The following is a 25,000-nucleotide window of genomic DNA, read 5'->3' as shown; positions in this document are numbered from 1 at the left end:
AACTCCATTTACTGTAAAAAATTTTCCAGTTAGGAAGAATAAATTAGGTAATCATCCAATGTTGTATATTCTTCCGATTCTTTGCAATTATCCCCACCCCAAATTTGGTCATTGGCAGACCATACCACTGTTCCCTGTATTCTACTCCCCACTGATTTCAATTTCATTATAATTGATACATATTCTAATTCTTTCACCAATTATGTGGAAGTGATAAACTTTTCCACTATTTGAAATGTCTTTATATCATACATACTCTTGAATCATTGTTGAATTGGGCACAAAATTCTTACGTGACATATTTTTTCTTAGCACTTTTAAGATACAATTCCATTGTCTTTGAGCCTCTATCCTTGCTACTGAAAACTGTTGGTCCTTTTTAACTAGCTCAGCTCATTTTTTCTTTATAGTTGCCTTTTCTTCAGATTTTGTGGGGAGCAAGTCAACTTTTAACAAGGTGTCTATTTTTGTTCTCAAGTTAGTTAACATACAGTTCAGTCTTGGCTTCAGGAGAATCCTGTGATTCATCACTTACATATAACACATAGTGCTCATCCCAACAAGTGCCCTCCTTGGATTCAGTTGCCTTGGGAATAAGTGGTTGATTTCAATTTGATGAATCATGTCTTTACTATATTCTGGATGATCTCAGCCATTTTCAAGTATTGCTTCAGTGACATTCCCTCTATTTTCTTCTATTGGAAGTCCTCTTAATGAATATAGCCCACTCTACTGCCTGGTCAGTCTGTACCATCCTCAGACTGCTTCCTTCTTACACACTTTTACTGAAAAGACTAAAGTTGCCAAATACTCAGTTGACAAGTTTCTCTTGAATAAGGGTTTGCCAAATGGCAGTTTTGACCGAAGAGATGGTAAATGGAATTATGTTGTTAGCAATTCTGAGGAAGTTCTTTCATGATGAAAAGGGAGATCCAACTACTGTTTCTCCTTTCCTCTTCCTTCTTCTTAACACAAATTGAAATGCAATGAGAGGAGATTCAGCGGTCTTCATATGGACCTAAGTAAAAGGCTGACATAGAATCAGAGATGGTGTGTGTGACATACCTGAGGGACAAATCTATTGCTAATTAGCGACCTCCTCCAAATTTCCAATTATATAATAAACTCAGTTTCTTTAGAGTCTTCAGAAAGGATTTAGGTGGTGATACTTGTCTTGAGAGAAACATACCCAGGGCGAGGGTGAGGGAAACAAAACAAGGAGAGATACCAAAGTAATGCAATGCATTACCACCTGAGAACTTGTTCACCAAGGGAAATGCAGCAGGTTCTCAGTAAATGTATTCACTGGGCACATATTTTTTATGATGAAAGGAGGAACCTTACATCAATGTAGTTCACTGGGGAGATAATAGAAGGTCTCCTGCTTCCCATGAGATTACAGAAGCAGAGACATGGGGATAACTTGGTGGGATCTCTTGTATTTCCATGTCATGATGCCCAGTCCCTTGATGGCCATTCATTAAACTATATCCCATACTCTGTGGCATTGTATTTCATCCACCTCTAAAAGAGGAGAGGTGGTCCTGAAAGGTGGTTGTGGACAAGAGAGAAGACAGGAGATAATTGAGAGCATCTAACACAGTACTTTCATACTTAAAATTCCAATACTTAAAATTCCAATAATCTGAGATTCCTCATGCATCTTCCTTTATTTTCTATCCTAGAACTAGATGATATCATCATATGTTTATATTATTCATGTATCTATTATCTTTCACCTTCTAATAGATATACTAGTTTCTAAGCTCATGACGACAAGGGTTTTTGTCTTTTTTGTTTTTGTTAAGCTGCTATAATCAAGCACCCAGAACAATAATCTCTTGGTATACAATATACGAATTAATTGCAGCCATGATGCCTTGCCTTACTCCTTGGTTATTAATATGAAGGTGAACCAGGTTCATCTTTTGGTGTTTTGGACACCTTAAAGTCATTCCTATTAGACATTCCCCACATGGCAGGTGATAAGATTTGACCAAGTATTCTAATGGTTAAGAATATTAAATTTTTTTAACGGTTTTTTTTTTTTTTTTGAGAGAGAGAGCATGAACTGGGGTAGGGGCAGAGAGAGAGGGAGGCAGACACAGACTCTGAAACAAGCTCCAGGCTCCCAGCTGTCAGCACAAGGCCCGACGCGGGGCTCGAACTCATGAACTGTGAGATCATGACCTGAGCCGAACTTGGACGCTTAACCGACTGAGCCACCTAGGAGCCCCAAGAATATTAATTTTAGAGTCAGATTGCCTGGATTTAAATTCTAGCTCTTGTATAATCTTGTGAAAACATTTAAACCATTTTAACTTCCCTCTTCTGCCAAATAATTCTATAATATCTATTTCTTACGGTCATTTTAAGAAATATACACAAAATCCTATGTAAAGAATTTCAGGGGTGCCTGGGTGACTCGGTTGAGTGTCTGACTTCACCTCAGGTCATGATCTCACCATTTGTCAGTTCAAGCCCCACATAAGTCTCACTGCTGTCAGCACAGAGCCCACTTCAGATGCCTTTCACACACACACCACTCCACCACCACTGCTCACACTCTCTCAAAAATAAACATTTAAAAAAATTTTCGTGGCATAATCCTCTGATGGTGTTCTACTCAGGGTCTAGCCACAAAAGTGGAAAATACTCCAAATATTTAAAATGCAGTTTAATGTACATTTCTTGTTACACAGGTGATAGAAAAGCTGAGAAAATGAGTAGGAAGCTGTGATGAGACAGGTTGTAGCTACTATGGAGACATTAGGCACAAAGGGGTATGGTAATGTGCAATCTGAGGGGCCAGAGTCATGTGACTGGAAGCTAGCGCCTTGAAGGGAATGCAACCATTGCTTGATCAGGATAGGATGATGCACAAGGCCAAGATAGACAACAAATATTTTGCTTCCTCCCTTCTTTCCCCTTTCCATCCTCCCATGTGCAGAGCCCAGTTGTAAGCCAACTGACAAGGGATTTTTGAAAACACAGTTTATGGGATCAGATCACCAATTTCACAGAGCAAAAAGGAGAAGGGCAAGAAAGGGATAGGAGGGCAAATAGGACAATGTTCTGTTCCATCTTATCTATCATTATTAGAATCATCTTTGCCAATATGTCAGCCTTTCCCAGCTCAATTGTTCAATGAAATTCAAAGGACTTTTATTTAGGATTACCTATAAATTCCTTTCTAGACTATTGCGTTTGAGGGCAGAAATAATACTTATAATTCACATTACAAAATGCCTTGTTCATGAAAGATACTCAAGTATTCAAGTAATAAATGAGATTGATTTTATAAAGCCATATTAGAACTTTACAATCAAGCCTTGACTAGTTCACTTCTAATTTCATTTTATGGTTCCCTCTTACAATAAATCACAATTTTTATGCAAAGCAAATGAGTGCCCCATTTTCATTATCAGCTCTCTATACTAGAGAAATCATATGATCAAGGGTAATTGTCATTATAAAGAGTTTCTAACATTTTTTTCTTTATGCTGTATAATAGTTTTTATCAGTGAATGATTCATTGTATCTAAACATTGCTCTCTGTGTGTTTCTCAAAGACAATTAGTTTTGGCATTAGTGAGTCATATTTTCTTAATTTTATTAGAAATATCTGTGAATCTAAATTCTGTCCATTTAACAAACAGTAAGTTTTAAGAGTACTTCCTCTCAAAAGTTGTTTAATTCATGAAATTTCATATCACTTTTGTAAAAAGAATACCTTAATTTTATAAAGATACTTTGGAATCTTTTTTCTTGATAATTTCCTCAAACTAATGTATATTCAAATGAAATGCCATTTGTATGTAGGATATCCTATTATAAATCCTGTACCTTGCCAGCTATACATAGAAGTCAGATCTAGAAAAAGATACTTTTATTATCTTAATTTACTTTATTTCTAAAATTACTCTGCTTTTCAGAGTGAACAGTCCTAGGTACTTTAAAAGGTACTTTAAGTTTATCAACATAGTGCACACTCCCTCTGGCATTTAGACAGACTTTACCTTTCTCATTGCACAAATAGTGTTTAGAACTCTGAAGCTTTTCTGTGATGTACAAGATACAGAATTTAAAGAATAAAGAAGTAGGAAGAAATAAATGGCCCCAATTTCTCATAGTAAGTTGAATAGGATATTTCATTAGAATAGCTACAACTCCTATTCATGCATTTATTATAAACGACTCTCTCTCTAGTTTGTGTCTTTCTACTGAGATATTTATAGAACCTGATATGTTTTGAACATTTCCTGAAAATTGTCCCATATTTCAAAAAGTATTGGTAATTAGTGGTTTACAGTGCAATATATTTCATCATCCTTTCACTACTTCAATTACCATAGTTACATTCATAGGGTAAAGAATACGAAAATTGCCTAGTCCCAAGGCTAAGGCTGTGGGGATTGGGACTGTAGCTAGTAAAGCCATGGAGAAAAGAATCGAAGTTGAAAGCAAGGCAGGGTCATGGATATGAATTGGATTTAGAATTTATCTCTGCTAACCCACCCACACACACAAAAAAAGATAGGAGATAAAATCTAGAGAAGCAAAGGAATATATGTAGTTTAAAATCAAGAACATGCTTAGGAGCCAGAAAATCAATGACAATTATTGAAAGAGACTATAAGTGACTGTGTTGTAGGTCGATGTGATCGTGAGATTTTATTTTTTTAGTCTCTTTAAGCATGATTAAAATTCTCTCTGAAGCATTGTAGATACATATAAGTCTACAGAATGATAGTTGATATCTGCCTGAAATAATGAAAGCGTTGTTAAATTGCATGTATTTGGAATATGATGTTTTATGCAGATTCTGCCAATAAGAGGATCTGGATCTAGTTTATCCTGGTACTAGTTGACATTTAATCTAAATCCTGCTTTAAAAAGGTGATTTTTAAACTTTTTGAATGTATACTCTCAAGTGATGTAGAAATAGTGCAATAGAAATATAATGTGAGACACAAATGTGAACATATGTAATTTTAATTTTTCTGCTTGAATCTTGCTTTCTTATTGTTTGTTTTGTCATACAGATGTATTGCAAATATTTCTCCCTATTCTGTGAATTGATAGTTCCTTTTCTTGAAGGTATCCTTTTAATAGAAAAAGATTTTAATTTGATACAGACCCATTTATAATTTTTAAAGGTTTACTATTTTTTTGGTCTCCCAAAATTTTACAAAATTTTGTGTTTTCTTCATAAGTTTTATGGGTTTCTTTTCAAATAACTATGTTTTATTATTTTTTTCTGTAGTGTAAATATGGCCAATATTATTTTCCCAAATGGATATTAACTACTTATGGGTGGGTTTGTTGTTGAATCTTTCCATTGATCTATAGATCTACATTTTGCAAATATTAGCTTTATAGTAAGCCTTTAAATTAGGTGTTATTTTCCCACTACATACCACAATTTTTTTATTCATTCATTGATGGACATATGGGTTATTTCCACCTCTAAGCTATTGTGAATAATACTGCTATGGATTTTGGGTACAAGTTTCTGTAGGAACATGTGCTTTCATTTCTCCCAGACATACACCTAGGAGTAGAATTGCTGGATCATACAGTAACTGTTCAACATTTTTTAGAAACTGTTTTCCACAATGGCTACATGATTAATGTACTAGGGGTCTAACTTGTGCATATCCTCACCAAACACTTGTTAATTTGTTTTATGTTCCCATCCTAATGGAGGGGAAGAGCTATCTCTTCGTGGTTTTGATTCACATTTTATTAGTGACCACCGATGGCAAACATCTTTCATGTGCTTGTTGGTTATCTTAACTGGGGAAATGTCTATTCAAGTCCTTTCCCATTTTTTAGATTTGGCTGTTGGTCTTTTTGTTGAGTTATAAATGTTCTTTGCATATTCCGAATACCAACCCTTGATCTATGATTTGAAAATATTTTCTTTCATTTTATATGTTGCCTTTTTGCTTCCTTAATAATGTTCTTTAAGGCACATTTTTTTTTACAAAGCCCACATTATGCATATGGGTTTTTGTTGCTTTTGCTTTTGGAATTAAATCTAACAATCCATTGTCAAATAGGAGATCATGAATTACCTCTATGTTTTCTTCGAAGACTTTTAGCTCATACATTTAAGTCATTGATCCATTTTGAGTTGATCCAATTTCATTCCAATTTCATTCTTTTGCATGCAGTTGTCTAAATCTCTCTTTGTTCCCCACCAAGTGGTCTTGACTTTGTCAAAAAGTAATTGGCCATGGGTTTCTGGGTTCTTTCTGGATTCTCAATTCTATTCCCTTGCTTTATATATGTATCCATATGCCTGATATCAATCCATATTCTCATGGACCCATATTTTCATTGTCCTTGGATAAATACCTAGGAGTGTAATTGCCAGGTTAAATAATACATATACTTTTAAAGAAATGTGTCCTTTCCTCACCATGGTCAGTATCCTGCAGCTGGGTTTATTGACCCTCTGTACAAAATTGGGGTTTCTGGGGATCCTGGGTGGCTCATTGGTTAAGCGTCTGAATTCAAGTCAGATAATGATCTCATGGTTCATGAATTTGAGCCCCATGACAGGCTCTGTGCTGACAGCTCAGAGCCTGGAGCCTGCTTCAGATTCTGTGTCTCCCTCTCTCTCTCTCTGCTCCTCCCCTGCTCATTCTCTGTCTCTCAAAAATAAACAAACATTAAAAAAAATTGAGATTTCTGTTGGTGAGAAAGAAATGAAAAGTGGTTAGTCAATAAAATGTATCTGTCCCAGTGTATTTCACCAGATGCTGATACAATCTAAGTGATGAACTTTGAGCCATTCTGGAGAATCATTTTGCACCTGTTAAAGAATAAGAATTTCCTGTCCCCTTCGAGTTCCTCCCAGCTGTGCTAAGAATCAAATTGACATGAGACAGGAGAAAATAAAATTTTGTACAATCCATACATACTTTGAAATTCCAAAGAAGTCAGGCAAAATGAGGTATTAATAAATGTCATCCTAAACTAAGGAGAAGGAGGTAGGGGTTTGAGACTTCAAAGTGAAGGAATGCAATTCACAAGGCAATAATAAAGAAGAAAAGCAGATATTTGGTAGTTAGATTCTTGCCCTGCCATACAGATGCTTTGGTAGTAATTCTTATCCTGAAAAAGACCCCCAATGTAGACTCTTTGTGTAGTTAAGGGAGGGGCAAAAGTTTCTCTTGAGCTTGCAGGAACTCAATTGCTTTTAGCTCAAAATAAGCTTTATGCCAAAGTGACCCATCTTGGGGGTGATCTGTCCCCCACCCCTGTACTTTCCTTCTCTGAAATTTCCCCGAAGTTTTTAGACATTAAAAGTTGAGCTGGTAGGTGGTTACATCTCATTGAAGAGTCCTTTAGTCCTGAAAACCTGATTTTAGGAGGTGGTGATGCAGGTGTAATCTCAAAGTTAGACCTGTGGTTCAATTAAACAGGCATTAAATAAGGCATTTCTACAGAAAGAAAAGAGAAAACAATGGTTAGTGAGTGAATCAAATTAGAAGCCAGTTTTTTAGTTCTGAGAGTACCAGGCAGTTAAGAAGATTTCTAGATGTCAGGCTGGAATATTCTTCAGATAGACTGAGGACAGGTTGTGGCACTCTGACAGATCTTCCTAGTTGTAGTTCAAATATTGATCTTCCTGAATGACCCACAGATTAACAGCATTAAAATTATCTGTACATGAGTTATTGTGGTTATTTCTCAAAAGTTTCCATCAAGTTGTTTATATTCAATTTTCAGGGGCTTCAGGAAAAGGGCAGTCTTCATTCTCAAATGATTCTAAGTCAGAAAAGGTGGAACCAAAAAATAAATATTAGTTTGGAGAGTTGTAGCCAGGCATTGGTGGACATTAGAAGTAATCAGGATCTAGTCGAGTTTATAATGAAAAGAATTAAAATCTAATATTTACAAAGGTGTGTTATTGAAACTTTTTTTTGTCTATAATCACTCTCATTTTTAACAAAGATAGTCAAGTTAACATCAATTTGATTTAAAACAAATGTAGTTAAAAAATGACAACAACAACATAGCCCAATTATTTACAAGAGCATAGCAAGAATAGCAGCTGACCATAGAGGCTCTTTGCTGGAACTTCTTATAAGGAATCTCTACATTGAACTTTTAACAACTTCTTGATGCCAGAAGCCAAATGCTTGACATCAGACTTTACCTGCAAAACTTATAGATCTGACTGAATCTCTGTCTTTTCAAGATTTCCAAAAACTCTGCCAGGAAATGATGTTCTTTATTAACTTAGCCAGGCTGCTATGTAGCAAGGTACCAGGCTGATATTTCTTTAGAGGCTTCATAAAGTCAACCTTAGTTCCTTAAAGCTATCTGGTCATATCTGAGTCTATGCCTGTTTCTCTCATATATGACATTCTAAGAAGAGCCTTGGGAATATAATCAATGTTTCTAATTACGTCTTGTCATAAGGAGAACAGGCTTACTTGTAAACAATGCTTCTCATGTAATTTAGCATACCAAGTAAGCCCAATTTTTCATAAAAATATTTTTTGAAGCTTTTTAAATTTCTAGAAGCCCTCTGGAAAATTTCAGTTAGGTTATGGATGAAACACTTCACTTTAGAATTTGTTTTGGGGAAGTATGTAAAAAATAGATCAACATTTGATCTATTTGAACATTTGGTTAAATGATCCATTTGAACATTTGATTAAATATTGTTTCATGATGATTTGTGATCCTACTTAATTATCCATTTAACTAAAATGACAATAAAAGATATTAAAGGCAAATATAGAAGGTAACATAGTTGTGAGCAAAATTTTGCTTTTTTTTCAAATTTTAAGTTTTAAATTTTTTATTGAATTAACATACAGTGTTATTAATTTCAGATGTACAATGTAGTGATTCAACAATTATATATATTTGTCAGTGTTCATCAAGATAAGTGTACACCTCTCCTCTGGCAACCACCAGTTTGTCTTTTTCTTTGTTGTTCATTTGTTTTGTTTCATAAATTACACATATGAGTGAATCATACAATATTTGTCTTTCTCTTATTTAACTTGGCATTATACCCTCTAGGTTCATCTATCCATCCATGTTGTTGCAAATTACAAATTCTCATTCTTTTTCATAGGTGAGTAATATTTCATTATATATAATTTACATTTTTTGTATACATTCATTTATGGATGGACATTTCCCTAATCTGGGGAAAGAAACAGACATCCAGATCCAAGAAGCACAGAAGGTCCACCAAAAAATTAATCCAACAAGGTCATGCCAAGACAGATATTAAAATGGCAAAAAGTAGTGATAAAGAGAATTTCAAAAGCAGCAAAAAAAAAAAAACCAGTTACATACAAGGGAAATTCCATAAGGAGATCAGCTAATTTCTCAATAGAAATTTTGCAGACTAGATTGAGTGGCATGATATATTAAAACTAATGAAAGGAAAAAACCTGCAACCAAGAACTGTACCCAGCAAGATAATCTGTATCTCTTTGTGTTCTGAATTATATTTACTGACAAAACTTAAAGTTAGTTGCCACTAAAACAGCTTTACAAGAACAGGAAATGGACTTCTTTGAATGGAAAGAAAAGGCCATTACAGCAAGAGAAATTAAGAAAGCATTTTCATTTAAAATCGAAAGCAAACAAAAAACAACCAAAAAAACAAAGAACTAGGAATAAACTTAGCCAAGGAGGTAAAGACCTATACTCTGAAAAGTATAAAACATTGATGAAAGAAATTGAAGATGACACAAAGAAAAAGATATTCCATGCTCATGGACTGGAAGAACCAATATTTTAAAATGTCCATACTACCTAAAACAATGTACAGATTTAATGCAACCCCTACCAAAATACCAACACTTTTTCATAGAACTAGAACAAATTAAGCTTAAAATTTGTGGAAGCACAAAGACCCCAAACAGCCAAAGAAATCATGAGTAAGAACAAAGCTGGAGGTATTACAAACCCAGATTTCAAGATAGATACAAAACTGTGGTAGTCAAAACAGTATATTAGCACAAAAACAGACTCATAGATCAATGGGAAAAGCACAGAACCCATAAATAAACCCACTGTTACATGGTCAATTTAAGTATATTCTTATCTCCTTTGTCAATGGGGAAAAGATAGTCTCTTCAACAAATGGTGCTGAGAAAAATGGACAGCTACATGCAAGAGAATGAAACTGGACCACTGTCTTACACCATACAAAAATAAACACAAGGTGGATTAAGGACCTGAAATCATAAAACTCTTAGAAGAAAACAAGGCAGTAATTTCTTTGACATTGGCCACAGAAATATTTTTATAAATATGTCTCCTCAGGCAAGGGAAATGAAAATAAAATTAAACCATTGGGCTTATGCCAAAATTAAAAGCTTTTATTTTTCTTTAACATCTTTTTGTTGGTTTCAAGTTTTTTCAAATTCTAGTTAGTTAACATATAGTATAATATTTGTTTCAGGAGTAGAATTTAGTGGTTCGTCATTTACATATAACACCCAGTTCTGACCACAAGTGCCCTCCTTAATACTCATTTAGCCCATCCCTCACCTATCTCCTCTCTAGCAACCCTCAGTTTGTTCTCGATAGTTAAGAGCTCTCATGGTTTGCCTCTCTCTTGTTTTCCTTTCCCTATGTTCATCTGTTTTGTTTCTTAAATTCCACATATAAGGGAAATAAAATGGTATTTGTCTTTCTCTGACTTATTTCAGTTATTATACACTAGCTCCATCCATGCCATTGCAAGTAGCAAGATTTCATTCTTTTTGATGGCTGGATAATATTCCATGATAGATTAGATAGATGATAGATAGATAGATAGATAGATAGATAGATAGATAGATATAGATGTCCCACATCTTTATCCATTCATCAGTTGATAGACATTTGGATTGTTTCCATAATTTGGCTATAAATGCTGCTATAAACATGGGGGTGCATGTGCCCCTTTGAATCAGTATTTTTATATCGCTGGTTTGACTCAACTCAAGCTCAGTGAGGCCCTGGACTGGTCCACTAACAACACAGGGATCAAACCCTGCTCTGAACAGGCAAAGAATCATTGCAGATGAGTGGACTAAAGGCAGAAGCAGCTCAGCCACAACAGTAGGGCACATGGAACACACATAGGAGATACCCACAATGCCAGGTTCGGGTGAATAGGGGACATTGCATTGCAGCGCACTATAGAACCTCCTCTTCTTAAGGCCACTACTTTCAAGAGCAGGAGGTATAGTTGACTTTCCAAACATATAGAAACAGACACAGAAACAGACGTGACAAAATGAAGACATACAGGAATATGTCCCAAATGTAATAAGAGAACAAAATCACAGCAAGAGAGCTAAATGAATGATCAGTAATATGCCTGAGAAAATTTAAAGTAATGGTCATAAAGATACTCATCAGATTTAAGAGTGAAGGAAATCGGTGAGACTATTAACAAAGAAATAGAAAAAAAGAACCACTCAGAGATGAAGACCATAATAAGTGAAATTAAAAATACATTAGATGGAATAAATAGTAGGCCAGAGGAAGCAGAATAGATCAGTTATCTGTAAGGCTGAGGAATGGAGAGCAATCAAGCTGAACAGGAGAGAAAATTAAAAAATGAAAATAGACTAGAAAATTCACTGACACCATTAAGCATAATAACATTTGCATTATAGGAAACCAGAAGCAGAATATAAAGAAAAAGGGGCAGAAAATTTATTTGAATAAATAGCTGAAAACTTCCCAAATCTGGGAAAGGAAACAGAACTTCAGATCCAGGAGGACTAACAAGCCCAACAAAATCAACCCAAGGAGGTCCACTGCAAGCCACATAATAATTAAAATGGGAAAAGGTAGTGATAAAGAGAGAATTTTAAAAGCAGCAAGAGAAAAGAAGACAGTTATATACAAGGGAAACCCCATAAGGCCATGAGCTGATTTCTCAGCAGAAACATAGCAGGCCAGGAGAGAGTGGCATGATATATTACAAGTATAGAAAGAAAAAAACCTGCAGCTAGAAGACTCTACTCAGCAAGGCTGTCATTCATATAGAAGGAGAGATAGTTTTACTGATTTCGTGCTTCCTATTTTTCATACTCTCATATATTGTCTTCCTGCTCAAAGAATCGTCATTAACATTTCTTTTAAGGCTGGTTTAGGGGTGATGAATTTCTTGAACTTTTGTCTGTCTTAGAAACTAAGCATAACTATAAAAATCAGTCAAGGGATTCACAAGGGATAAAAATATGACACTATATACCTAAAATGTAGGGGAGGGGTAGTAAAGAATGGGTTCACTTAAGTGACTATCAACTTAATATAGACTGCTACATATAGAAGATGGGATATATAAACCTACTGGTAACCACAAATCAAAAACCAGTAATAGATATTCAAAGAATGAAGAGAAAGGAATATATCACCAAAGAAAGCCAGCAAAATACAAGAAAGAGAGCAAGAGAAGACAGGAACAGAAAAGAGCTACAAAAACAACCATAAAACAAGTAACATGGGCAATGAAGTGCAAACTTGTCAAATAATTACTTTGATGTAAGTAAACTAAATGCTCCAATCAAAAGACAAATGGTGACAGAGTGGATTAAAAAACAAGACCCAGTTTTGCTGCCTACAAGTGACTCATTTTAGACCAATAGACATACAGGTTGAAAGTGAAGGGATGGAAAAGCATTATTCATGCAAATGGAAATGAAAAGAAAGCTAAGGTAGCAATACTTATATCACACACATAAACTTTTGAGACAGAGAAAGCATGAAAGGGGGGGAGAGAGAGAGGGGGAGAGAGAGAGAGACAGACAGAGACAGAGAGAGAGACAGAGAGAGAGAGAGAATATGAATATCCTCAGCAGGCTCCACACTCAGCTCAGAGCCTGATGTAGGGCTCAGTCCCATGACTGTGAGATTATGACCTGAGCTGAAATCAAGTCAGATGCTCAACTAACTGAGCCACCCAAGTGCCCCTTGCACAAATAGACTTTAAAACAAAGACTATAACAAGAGAAAAAAAAGGACACTATATACTAATAAAAGGGACAATCAAACAAAATATAACTATTGTAAATATTTATACACCCAACATGCTGGCACCTAAATACATAAAGCAGCTAATAACAACATAAGGAAGTAATTGATAGTAATGCAGTAATAGTAAGGGATCTTAACATTCCACTTACATTAATGGGTGGATCATTCAAGCAGAAAATCAACAAGGAAACAGTGGCTCTGAATGACACATTTGGCCAGATAGATCTAACAGGTATATTCAGAACATTCCATCCTAAAACAGAATACAGATTCAAGTGCACATGGAACATTCTCAAGAATAGATCACATATTAGGCCACAAAACAAATCTCAACAAATTCAAAAAGATCAAAATCATACCATATATCTTTTCTGACCATAGGTAGAAAACTCTCAAGACTCCACCAAAAACTATTAGAATTGATAAATTCAGTAAGGTTACAGGATACAAAATCAATAGACAGAAATCTGTTGCATTTATGTACATCAATAATGAAGCAGCATAAAGAGAAAATATGAAAACAATCCCATTTACAATTGCACCAAAAAGAATAAAATACCTAGGAATAAACTTAAGCAAGGGAGTGAAAGACCTGTGCTTTGTAAACTATAAAATAGTGATGAAATAATTTGATGATGACACAAAGAAATGGAAAGACATTCCATGCTCATAGATTGGTAGAATAAGTATTGTTAAAATGTCTTTATTACCCAAAGAAATATAAAGATTTATTGCAATACCTACCAAAATACCAACATCATTTATCATTGAACTGGGCCAATAATCTTAAATCTGTATAGAACCATAAAAGATCCTGAATAGTCAAAGCAATCTTGAAAAACAAAACTGTAGGTATCACAATTCCAGACATCAAGTTATATTTATAAATATGTAGTAATCAAAACGATATGGTACTGGCATAAAAATAGACACATGGATCAATACAACAAAATAGAAAAACGGAAATTAACCCACTATTGTACAGCCAGTTAGTATTTGGACAGTCTCTTCGACAAATGGTGTTAGGAATCCTGGACAGCTTCATGCAGAAGAATGAAACTTGATCAGTTTCTTAGATTGCACACACAAATGAATTCAAAATGGATTAAACACCTAAATGTGAGATCTGAAACCATACAAATCCTAGAAAAGAGCGCAGGCAATAATTTCTCTAACATATCCATAGCAACTTTTTTTCTAGACAAGTCCCCTGAGACAAGAGAAAAAAGATCAAAAATAAACTATTGGGACTACACCAAAATAAAAAAGCTTCTGCACATCAAAGAAAACAATCAACAAAACTAAAAAGCAACCTACAGAATGGGAGAAGATATTTGCAAATGACATATTTGATAAAAGATTAATATCCCAAATATATATACTAATACTACTCAATCCATTTAAAAAATGGGCAGGGGACATGAACAGACATTTCTCCAAAGAAAATATACAGATGGCCAACAGACACATGAAAAGATGCTCAATATAACTTACCACCAGGGGAATGCAAATCAAAACTATAATGAAATATCACCTCACGCTTGTCAGAATGTCTAAAATCAACAACACAAAATCAACAGGTGTTGGTGAGGATGTGGAGAAAGGGGAACCCTCTTGCACTGTTGGTGGGAATGCAAACAGGTGCAGCCACTCTGGAAACCAGTGTGGAGGTTCCTAAAAAAGTTAAAAATAGAACTACCCTATGATCCAGCAATTGCACTACTAGGTATTTACCCAAAGAATACAAAAATACTAAATCAAAAGGATATATGCACCCCAATGAAAATAGGAGCATTATCTACAAGAACCAAATTATGGAAACAGCCCAAGTGTCCATTGGCTAATGAATGGATAAAGAAGATGTAGTGTATTTGTATACAGTGGAATATTAGTCATAGAAATGAATGAAACCTTGCCATTTGCAATAGCATGTATGGAGCTAGAGAGCCTTATGTTAAATGAAATGTCAGTCAGAGAAAGACAAATACCATCTGATTTCACTCCTATATGGAATTTAAACAAGAACAAAGGGAAAAGAGAGAGAGAGAGAGAGAGAGAGAGACAAACCTAGAAACAGAGTCTTAACTTTAGAGAATAAAGTGATACTTACCAGAGGGCAAGTAGGGGAGGGGAGGGGATGGGTGAAATAGGTGATGGGGATTAAAGAGTACACTTATCATGATGGGCACTAAATAATAGCACTGTTGAATCACTATATTGTACACATGAAATTAATATAATACTGTATGTTAAGTATACTGGAATTAAAATTAAAACCTTAATAAAAACGTCTCATTAGAGATATATAACAAACTGAAATGTCATATTGCAGTTTAGGTTAGTAACATTTAGAATAATGTTTATTGATGATTCTGAGCGTGTGTTTTCAAAATTAGCCCAGTGTCAATGTATTTTCCTTTGTTTCACTTCCACTTCTGAAATGAATGTTTTCTGAGGTTCTAAACATATGTGTTCGTTCAGGTTACTATACTGTTCTGTATTACAAGCAGGTAGTTTGCAATCCAGTAGGTCAGAAAATCCATTGCATGATTACACCACTATGGTAGGGAACTATCCTTTGGCTCACGATTCAGTAGTAATAAGCTCTCCTATATACTACCAAGTATTAATGTAGCCCTTCTTAGTTTCTAGAGCTGACCCTAGGGAAAAAGTGATGTGAGTGAAGTCTGTTTTCATTCTACATTTATTTTATTCCTTGAGTTATATTTTCTCTCTTCCCCTCCTGAAAACCTTTCTGGAGAACTACTCTGAGGAGCCTATCAACACTAATCACTTTAATTATTATTCTGCCAAAGGGAATTTACATTTAACAGAGGTTAAAGCAATAAAGCACCAGTGATAGAATTTTAGCATTTGAAAATTAGTTGGAGAAGAGTTCTTTGGAAAAAGGAGTGCAAAAAAGTGAAAGAGGATGCTTTTAGAATCCTGTCTTTAAGGAAATTCCCCCATTCTGACTAAGCCAGTTCACAATGATCCCTAAACAGGACCACTTAATTCAAATCTTAAAACAAAACAAAACAAAAACAAACAGAAAACAAAAGTTGATATATGCAGAATTAAATGGAGTGCACAGATAGAAGCTATTTCCATTTATCTATACAAGGTTTTGCATCACCAAAATTAGATCATAATATCTAGGTAAGCATTTGCATCTGATACAAGGTGGTTAGCTCTCAGGGTGACTGGGAGCTGGCTGTACATTAGATTTATGAAGACCAGAATACAAAATAGAGTTCAAATCGTAGTATACTGCTTTAATAGAATTCAGTTATACATCCTCTTTAACAAGGAAAGCCTAATAAATATCACTAATAATTTTATCTTAAAAAACCATTTGGAGATATCAATATTAAAGCTTTTGACATTAGAAGGCTACATGAAAAACTCGTTATTAGAAACCAGTCCTTTATTTTATATTTACTGGACTATCAATTTGTTAAAACATGAGTATCATAATACTAGAATTTGAGAATTTATAAATAATCTGGGATATATGTCACCCCGGGGGGGGGGGGATAACTTCTCTGTATACCAAATGTAGAAAAAAAATTAACTGAAAATGTATTGTTCTGATATTTCATTATTTCCCTTAAAAAAATGATAATCTGGGATTCCTTTGATTTATTTCAAAACACATGTGGATGGATCATGAGTAGAACACAGGCCCCAGTTATACAATATTCTGACAACATCCTGTTTATGATAGTCCAAATCGCAAGCAGCTTCAACACAAGTAAAATATACTGACATATATCAATGTAAATAAAATGTGTATAACAATATACATATTGTTATGTATAAAGCAGTAAACCAAAGAATAATAGTTACTGAATAAAGCATTTTTGCTGTTTTCTGTTCAGTATCCAAGATTGTCCAATATTTTGCTGATAGCAAAAAAAAAATACCATCAGGGATTTTTCAAGGTAAACTAATCTATATTAGATATGCATCATTCTTTTTTTTCCACGTTTTTTTTTTTTTAATTTTATTTTTGGGACAGAGAGAGACAGAGCATGAACGGGGGAGGGGCAGAGAGAGAGGGAGACACAGAATCGGAAACAGGCTCCAGGCTCTGAGCCATCAGCCCAGAGCCCGACGGGAGGCTCGAACTCACGGACCGCGAGATCGTGACCTGGCTGAAGTCGGACGCTTAACCTACTGCGCCACCCAGGCGCCCTGCATCATTCTTTTATTGACCTCTTTTCCCTATGAAAAGTGGTGACCTCTTAGGCGTATTTATCTGTTTGAAGAGTTATTATTTATATGTGCTAAAAGCAAAAGTTAAATGGTATCATACTGAATTCTTGGTGATGAATCTTAATTAAGACAATGGTCTTTACTGATGCCCAATAAAAAAGTAAATGTATAAGGGATCAATACCACTCAGACCTAGGTTTAGCAGTTTCTGGCAGGGATTTCAGGACTGACAAAAAGTCTATGAATACTAAAGAAATGACCCAAAGAAGAAGGGCCCTGCCAACTGTTTAAGACCTTATAGGGCTATTGTCTACAACATTGACATTAGCCTCATGTTCAGTTTGTATATGCAGTCTTTTTGTGCCAAGATGGGGAGTGTGGCTGAGAATATATGTACCTGTAAAAGGTCCACTTAGAGATAACAATTTTACAATGACTACAAAAATGAAAAGCAATGAGTAATAGAACAACATTGACTTAGGGAGAAAAATAGGATCACCCTGGTTCCTTTCACTTAATTGGATGGTTTATCAGATTATCTTGGCAAATAAAGAATCGGAGTCAATCTGCCAGGAAAGAAGCAGCATGCTGATAGCAGAATTATTCCAACCAGGATCCAAATACACTCTAAATGGAAAGGTTTCTCAGCTCAGCTGAACCTGCATACTTCCTGCCTACAGGAAGGAAACATACAGAGTAGAAACTGTCAAGTTGCCCTGACTAGTTACAATTTATATGTAGCTTGGTTATATTTAGCTAATATTATTATTCCTTGCACAAAGGATTCTTACTCACCTGAGAACAGTCTCCAAACTGGTATTTAGAAGTAACAGTTTTGAATTAATTGCCTGATATTTCTTAAGCACCATGGTGTAAAACCATCCGAAGGCTTTGACTTCAGCACTTATTCTCGGATTTACTCGGAGTCAAACTTGGAAAAGTCTCTATTTCTCAGTGCCTCAGTTTCCTCAACTGTCATATGCGAATAACTTATATTCCATTTCCTGAAGAAAAAATGTGATAAATTTAAAAATGCTTTTTAAACCATGGGATGATGTACAAATGTGAGGTTTTGTCATTGTTGTCATCATCATCTTGCAGGCATAAGTACTCTATTTATGCCACTCAGGGGCTGCAGAGTCTCCTGTTCCCTTATATTGCTGATAAACTTTCTTGCCAGGACTGTCACCTGTCATGCATGGAGATGGGAGAAATTCCATGTGTGTGGTAGGGGAGAACCTTTGTGGTCAGAATTAGTCAAGCACCAAATGCAGGGAGTCCTAAACTTCACAGCATCCTATGGAGTGTGAGATCCGTTCTATTACTAGAGGAAACACCCTCCCACCTGTCAGACTCCTCATATAGGGTAACTCTGAAGAAGGGATTTGCTCAGGGGGAAATAAGCAGGCTGTTTGACATAGACAGTCTCTATGAGAGGGTGCTGCTTGCTCACAGAGTGTCTGAGGAAGCCAGGCACCTTGTACCTTTGAGGGGAGGACAGCTGGGAAACAAAGTCTGTGGTTGTTACACGGCAGGTGGAGGGAGCCACTAATTCTGTGGAAGACTAGCTTGGTTCCTCCATTAGCTGAGATAATGAGAAGTGCCCTGAGATCTGGCTAGCTCATTGTTCAAGCATTACAGAGTGAATACCCAGAGTCTTTTACAAACAGCACTGATTCTGGTATGGTACTGACTCGCTACCCCCTTCTTCTTTGAGAAAGACCATTTTATTCCTTCTTAATTCCCAAAAATTGGACTGGCAGGAAAATTTCTCTGATTTCTGCATCATGCCTAACCATTTATAAGAGGTGTTTTGGCCTGTGCAGTGAATGCATGGGATCTGGGGCCAGTCTGTCAGGCCTCAAATCCCAGTTCAGCCTAGGAGTTCTAGAATCATCAGCATGTTAGTATCTGAGCCTCAGCTTAGTCGCGTGGAAAGCACAAACAACAAAAATACCTGTCCCAGGGGCACCCGGGTGGCTCAGTCGGTTAAGCGTCTGAGTCTTGATTTTGGCTCAGGTCACGATCTCATGGTTTGTGGGTTTGAGCCCTGCATTGGGCTCTTCACTGACAGCATGGGGCCTGTGTGGTATTCTCCCTTTCTGCTGCTTCTGCCATACTCTTTATCTGTCTGTCCCTGCTCTCTCAAAATAAATGAATAAACTTAAAAAAAATACCTGTCCCATAGATTCCTATAGATAGTAAAGAACTGAGACAAGCATGTCCTAGATATAAAATATTCAATAAAAGTTGATATTTCTTGGACCTTTAAGTTTGATTGCTAAGCATTAAAGGTCTTAGAAGCAACCCTTGCTGACTGAGGTAAGGAAAGGAAATTTATTGATCACATATATTGATCCCCTACACTGCTCCAGGCATTTAATCCTCAAATAATCTAAGGTTTAGAAATAGCCAAGGAAAACCAATGAATCACTGAAATACTAATTAGTAAAAATGTATTATGGACATACAGAAGAAGGCAGTTTGCAAACTGGGGACACTCAAACCAAAACATGGAATGAGGCTCAGGTGTATATTGTTATAAAGCACCTTATATAGTGAGAAAGCATGGTTTATTCCTCACGGTGATTGGTTGTAATATTAGAATTCTCTTGAATAATAGGAAATTGGTCAGTTGTTATCTCACATGAACCTTGGGAAAGTTTAAGTTTTGCTTGTGATTTTCAGAGGCATAAGCAAGAACTGACCCAGGTCAAGTTAGTCTTGCAAAATAAGCTAAATTAAGCTTTGTTTGTATGATTCAACTGGTTTTGTGTGTTCAGGGAATTTTCAAGGCTAGTCTTCATTTGTTTTTTATTTTAAAAAATCATAAGTTTTCTTTGTTTACAGATGAGAAAATTGAAACCCTGAGTAACTGTCTGAGGTCACGCAGCAGGTAGCCGATGGAGGAGGAGATCTCAGGACCATCTGACTCCATGACCTTGCTGCTTTCTCTGTATTATTCTATATCCAAATCTTTGTTCCTCCATTAGTTTTCTCTCTCACCCACTTCCCAATAAGAATGATTATAAAGCACACTTATACACGGTTCCCATGTACATGCCCAGAGGCACTCTCGGAGAGAGATAATTAGCTAGAAAAAGATGTGCATATCTTCCTTCTAATCTTCCATATAGCAACAAAGGAAAAGTTCTTAAAAAACACTCTTATTTCTTCCAGTGTTTAAACTCCATAGCAGATGCTCACAAAAAGATACCAACAGGCATCTCTCTACTCATTAACATGCATATACACATAAGTATAGTAGAAATGAGGTTGCGGGCAGACTGGCATATAAAGCAGAAGGTCATCATATTATGTGCAGTAAAGTTGCAAGGAAAATTATAGAACTCAAACTACATGGACACAAAAATGAGTTTTGAATCTAAAAATTAGTTTGAATCAGTTTGCTGCTTTAATTTTGAAAGAAAAAGAAAGCCAACCAATAACCATAGGATGTAGGAATAAAAATTGGTTACTGGGAGAGACTGTGGAGTTCTATGGAAAGTCGGGTAGAATAGAAGACATTGCTTACTAGTCTGAGAAGGTGCTAGAACAACAAAACTCCAGAAAACAAAATGAAGCAAACAAATGGAAAGGCTCACGTCTATGGCAAGATAGTTCCGGAGTTGGGATCTAGGTCTAAGTAGGGTAATATTTTAAGAAGAATGGAAATGGGGGCAAGGACACAATACTTCTGTCTAAGGAATGGTGTGTGAACCATGCTAGAGGCTCCATCCCAGCAGGACTCAGGGGCGGCTAGCCACAGGGCCAGTTAAGCAAGTGCTGCTGTAGGAATTCAGCATCTACAGTGACCAAAATGGAAATTAGCTGTCTTCATAACCAGCAGCATCCTTGGATGGCTGACATGACAGTCCATTGAGTACTACCTCCCAAGTCATACAGGATCCAGAAGATGATAGCCTGTAAGAAAATATAGGGACTTTCTCTGCCCTATATCATTAACCACTGAACCAAAGCAAAGGAGTCACTGTATAGGGCTGGCATTCCTGGGGCCCAGATATCAAATAAGGAATTAAAAAACAAAATTTTAGTGTTTATTTTTGAGAGAGAGAGAGAGTGGGGGAGGGGCAGAGAGAGAGGGAGGCAGAGAATCCAAAGCAGGCTCCCTGATGTCAGTGCAATGGGGCTCAAACTCATCAACCGTGAGATCGTGACCTGAGCCAAAGTCAGCCGCTCAACCAACTGAGCCACCCAGGCACCCCAGGAATTTTTTTTTTTTAATTTGCTTGTCCACTGACTTTATATCCAGGCTCTTGTAGCCTGAGAGACTAAATTTTACAAGCATGTGCATGCACACAGAATTGTTATAAACACACTCTATTTTGTTTACACTGCACCTGAGCCAAGGGTCAGAGAGGTCTTGCACTAAAACCTAGAAATTGGCCCATGGAGAGCTGATAATCCAGGCCTTCATCTGAGTTCATGGGCTACGGTTTCCTTTATAGTCCTGTGCATTTAATTTTCTTCAGCTAAAATCAGTATTCTGAGAAGGGATCCATAGGCTTCACCCAATTATCAAGGGGTAATGGCACTAAATAGGCAAATACTGCAGATGCAGTTCCAAACTTAGAACTCTAGACAGGGAAGGTAGGACAGGGTCCCTGACCACAGTGGACACATGCCATAGTAACATTATTCCTCCTTTAAAAGGCTGGTTGGTCCCACTATAAAAATATTCTCTATTCTTTTAAAAAATGTATATGCTATGTTTACTTTTATACCTTTTAAATGTCTTTTATGATATGAATATTCTATTTATTTCAAATAAAAACCTTTTAAAATTGCCACTTTTTATGCAATCCTATCCACTTATTAGATTTGTAAGAGCTCTCCAGAGATCACTGAAAGCACGCCATGATATTAATTTAAGCATCTACTCTTTTGCCACACATGTCAAAATAAGTCATATCAGGGAAAAATAATGTACATTTCTTACCTGATTATAATTTCCAGTGTCATATATCATCTTCAGTAAATACTAATTGCTACTAACTGGCATTTGATTGAAGCAGTAAAGAGGTGGATCCATTCTGTTTCGCTAATTGATTCAAGTTGGATGTTGGCCAAGTCTTATAACCTAAATGTCCAATAATAAGGGAATGATTCATTGAATCTCAGCACATCCATACGACAGAATAATGTGAAGCCATTAAAATTGTATTTCAGAAGAATACTTAGTAAAATTAGGATATGCTTATAATAAATTTGCTATCAGTACCTTGGAGAATAAAATCTAGATTCATCATCCTGGACTCTAAGGTCTTACATAATTGGGGCCCTGCATTAACTATCCTTCCCATCTTAAACACCTGTCTTCCTCAGTCATCACACTTCACACTGGTCTTTGTTCTATTTCTGTAACATTTCAAAGACTTTTCCACTGTCAAGACTTTGCATTAGCAGCTTCCACTGCCTTCCATATCTTCACCTGGACAATTCCCTGTCATTGAAAAGGGCCTTTCCTGACCCTGACTCAATGTTTAGTATATCAGCTAGTACTTCTCACTAGCTGATGGCCTTATTTTTAGTTTATTTTTCCTACACCTTCTTCTAGAATGCAAGCTCCTTGAAAACAGGGACTTTCTCTGTCTTGTTCATGGTTTTATTCTCAGTGCTTTGAAAAGTGCCCTTAGTAAATGTCCAACATACATATGCTGAATGAATAAGTCAATAATCTTTTATTTCAAAAGTAAAAATACTTATTTTAGGAATCTTTAAATAATGTAAAAAAAGAAAAAAGAGAATATAAATGACCAGTAACGACTTCCTCCAGATACAATTATCATATACATGCTGGTATATATTAAGGCACAGCTACATAAATACATGACAGTTGAGGTCATTGAATTTTATTCCTCTTTAGCTCTCCTCTTTTCCTTATTATGTACATTTTCCTCTCTTCTCCTTCTGTGAAACGAATTTCCCTGATAGACTTCCATATAACAGGTTAGTGATGATTTTAATTTCCTAGGAATCACTCTACAGAGCTAATCAGTGTATCTGTTTGCCCCCAAATAATGCTCTTCCAAAGAAGAATTTTTGATAGGCCTCCATATAACAGCTTAGTGATGATTTTAATTTCCTAGGAATCACTCTACAGAGCTTATCAGTGCATCTGTTTGCCCCCAAATAATGCTCTTCCAGAGAAGAATTTTTTGCACTCCTATTTTTCTGCACTTCTAAACTATGGAATAGAGTACAATGATGGGATAGTGAGGAGAGCTGCGGGACATACAGGAGACACAACCACTTTTTCCTTTGTGGTGGGTTGGGAAGACCTCAGGAGGAAGTGACTTCTCAGCTGAGACTTGAAACATGTCCAAATCAGCCACACTAAATTTGAGGCAGGAGACCTAGGAAATGGGAGAGGCATGTACTATATGCACAAAGGCCCTCAGGTCAGAAAACATTGAACTTTAGGAGGAAAAATGTTTCTCCATGTTACTAGGGCATAATGTGTTAGGGGGCTTTTGATGTTGGGGAAGTAGGCAGAATCCAGATGAGGAGGGCTCCTTCTTAAGCAGTTTATCTTGAGGGCAGTAAGAAGCCTTTAATTGCTTTCAGCACAGACATACTATCATACGTTTTATACTTTACAAAAGTCATCCACACTGCTCATGGAGAAATATGGAAAGAGAAAAAAATGTTACAACCTGTGTGCCTGTACAAACATATAATGAATACTTTTTCATACCTAGAGAGAGAAGACAAGAATGCCTATGCATGTTGTAGACTTACTTCAACCATCCAGGCATCAAGCAACAGAAAAAGGAAATAAGGGTAAGGTGTCCTTAGTGGCTGCTCCAAGGGTCCTTGGAGACCATTATCATGCTCAAAGTTATCTTTACTTGTTATTATACCATCACTAAACAAGGGTCACCATGATTTAGCTGGCATACTAGTTATAAGGGGGCCATAAATCTGGTCTTTCCTCTGGTATAACAGGACCATCTGTCGATTCCTTTTCTAGATGGTCATTGCATAGTCAGGAAGCATCAGCAGGATCTCTATCTGCACCTCTACCCTACTTTGCTCCAGAAATACAAGAACTAGTGATTTCTCCTGGTGACTGTTCCACACGCTGACCAGAGATAGTCTTCCTGCACATAAGACCAGTTGCAGATTGGCTGGCCTTCCCTTCCATCTGCTATTCTCCCCACCGTAAGTTTCAGAATTTACTTGGTATCTCTGGCATGTGGATGGTGCACTTCTCTCATTTGTGCTACTTATTTGCCTCTCTCTACCCCATTTTCCCAAATATTCCTTTAATCTTTTTGAAGATCGTGTTGGTAGAAGCAGGGTTTTAAAGGGATAGGTGAATAAATTAATGTGAATATAGAAGTCCATGTCATGTCTTAGAAGATTACATAGCTTTTCACAGTATGGAGAGAGATGGCCTATTATTTGGGGAACATTTTTAAGCCTTTGTAATCTACGAAATATTAAATATTTTTGGGCTCCTATTATGTGTGTATATATATATGTGTGTATATATATACACATTTATAATTAATGAGGGATATATATATATATATATATATATATTCATAATTGATGGGACTAAAGATAAGAAAAGCCATTCCTCAAAGAAACAAAGACATAAAAAAGCCAGTCCCTTTGGTGTGGTGCCCATTCCCTCACAGATACTCAAAGACTTCACTCTTGTCACCATTCTTACTTGTATTAGTTTCTTATTGCTGCTATAGCAAATTACTAAGAAATGCATGACTTCAAA

The 25,000-nt window shown here is 36.2% G+C and overlaps 1 long non-coding RNA gene across 3 annotated transcripts in view; it reads left to right on the top strand.

The window, feature by feature from the left end:
• LOC121028396 (uncharacterized) overlaps positions 1-25,000 on the top strand; it is a 129,337-nt gene that overhangs the window by 95,144 nt on the left and 9,193 nt on the right. For all 3 annotated transcript variants that reach the window (XR_005789214.1, XR_005789213.1, XR_005789212.1), the window contains one exon: positions 24,236-24,426. This is a non-coding gene — a long non-coding RNA (uncharacterized LOC121028396). The remainder of the gene's footprint in view (positions 1-24,235; positions 24,427-25,000) is intronic.

The sequence above is a fragment of the Herpailurus yagouaroundi genome, unplaced genomic scaffold, assembly GCF_014898765.1.
Source record: "Herpailurus yagouaroundi ecotype Mexico unplaced genomic scaffold, PumYag 100, whole genome shotgun sequence".
NCBI lineage: Eukaryota > Metazoa > Chordata > Mammalia > Carnivora > Felidae > Herpailurus > Herpailurus yagouaroundi.
The sequence above is the reverse complement of the archived record's forward strand: the minus strand, read 5'-3'. Positions and strand labels throughout refer to the sequence as shown.